At 50.7% G+C, this 1,987-nt stretch overlaps 1 pseudogene; it reads left to right on the top strand.

The window, feature by feature from the left end:
- Positions 1 to 380: 380 nt before the first annotated feature.
- LOC122223664 lies at positions 381 to 1,345 on the top strand (annotated as a pseudogene).
- The last annotated feature ends 642 nt before the right edge of the window (positions 1,346 to 1,987 follow it).

Below are 1,987 nucleotides of genomic sequence, written 5' to 3'. Positions count from 1 at the left end.
TCTGTATTTCTTATCGAGATCAATATGCTTCCTAGCTGGGTCCCTTTAGGAACCGGACATCAAGTTTATTTCATCTCCAAGGCCTCCAAACTGAAAAAATAATTGCTAATGATGATTTCATTACAGTCATTACAATCCACTTCTATTAGGATGAAACTACTTGAAAAATCCACAAAAACTTTTAAAATCGGATTGTGCCTTTCTATAGTCTCAGGTGCTCTTATAAAAACACGTTCAACTAAAGAGTGCTAATACTGTTTGCTAGAAAAAGAGAGCTTTTCCTTAAAAAAAAAAAAAAAAAAAAACAGAAAAGCAAACAAGACAACAAACAAGCCAAAAAACAAGCTACACGTTTTCATCCGGGACAGAGTGGGGGTAAGATGGCAGCACCCAGGGAGCTGGTCAGGGGGCTACGGTCAGTGGATCTGGACAGCCTGGCTGTGAGGACCTATGCCAGATTTACCGGTGCCCCACTCAAGGTGCGCAAGGTCACCAACTCCTGGTGGAGCCCTTCAGGAACTCTGCCTGCCCTTCGGACTCGTCAGGGAGAGGCCATCTTGAGACCACACAAGGTCACCAGTCACCTTGGAAAAGAGAAGTACAAAGCCAATAAATGAGATCTCACCCTGGCAGGGAGCAGACCCCTTGGCCTTCATGTCTCCGCTGGAAGGGAAGCTGCGCCCCGCACGCTTGAGTAGACACCAAGAACCACGGGGACGTGCCCCGGAAGTGGTATGCAGCGGCCATGCCCTTTCCCCTCAACTTCTTCCTTCCTGGCTGCAGGCAGTGGCAGTTCCCCGTGGCTGCGGCTGCTGTGGGGGGAGCTCAGGCTTGAGAACGGGGAAGAGCTGGAGCAGGAGCTGGAGCAAGAGACGCGGGGATGCCCGACCCTGCTGTCTCAGCACCTAGGCTCTCAGACATTCTTTTTTGGAGATGCCTCCACCGCCCTGGACACCTTGGTCTTTGGCTTCTTGACCTGCTGCTGCAGGCAAAGCTGCCCAGTGGGAAGGCGCAGGCTCACCTTCCTGACTGCGCGACCTCTGTGCCTACTGCACCCACATCCTCAACCTCTGCTTCCCCTGGGATGGAGCTGGGGTGCCACCTCCATGTCAGACGGTGACTGCGGAGAAACCACAGCTCACGGGTGCTGGCGGGACCGGCAGCCATGATGGTCTACGCCTCGCTCGGTAGCGTTGTTTCTATCCAGCAACGCCTGCTCCGACCCCAGGCACGCAGTCCCTGGGCACAGTTGAGGACGATGAAGAGGAATAATGAATTCGTCCTCTTGCGCCCAGGACTGATTTTTCTACTGGCATGCATTCCAGAAGCCCCTGTGTTTCCCCGTTGTTGGTAGCCTGGAAATGGGGTGCCTACTCCCAGAAGAAAGCTGTCCACACTGAGAAGAGAAACCAAAAAGCTATTTTCATTAAGTGTGTGTATGTGTATAAGGTATGTGTCACCATTGGAGGAAGATTTTTGACATTTCAGTCAAGCGGCCTTCATAGATCGTTTCTAAAAGAGTGGGCTTAGGGCGCCTGGGTGGCTCCCGCGGTTAAGCCTTCGACTTTTGATGTCAGCTCAGGTCGTGATTTCACGGTTTGTAAGATAGAGCTCCAGGTCAGGCTCCGTGCTAACCGTGCAGAGCCTGCTTGGGATTCTCTCTCTCCCCCTCCCTCTCCCTCTCCCTCTGCCTCTCCCTCTCCCTCTGCCTCTCCCTTGCTCTTTCTCGCTCTCAAAATAAATACATGAACATTTAAAAGGGTAAACGTGGTTCCTTAGAGATTTCGCTTCGGTCAACGAGACGGCAAGAGTACACTGAAAGGATTCTCAGAAATTACAGATTGTATCTTTCTCATATCCCTGCATACTTCCCACAACTAATGCATTGTTTGGCAGGAGGCAATGAAAATCTCAGGGCTCCGGCAGCTCACAAATAGTTCTAATTTCTGAAGTATTTCCATAAATGTTCATGAGTTCTCCATATTCA

The sequence above is a fragment of the Panthera leo genome, chromosome B4 (genome assembly GCF_018350215.1).
Source record: "Panthera leo isolate Ple1 chromosome B4, P.leo_Ple1_pat1.1, whole genome shotgun sequence".
NCBI classification, from domain to species: Eukaryota; Metazoa; Chordata; class Mammalia; order Carnivora; family Felidae; genus Panthera; species Panthera leo.
The sequence above is the reverse complement of the archived record's forward strand: the minus strand, read 5'-3'. Positions and strand labels throughout refer to the sequence as shown.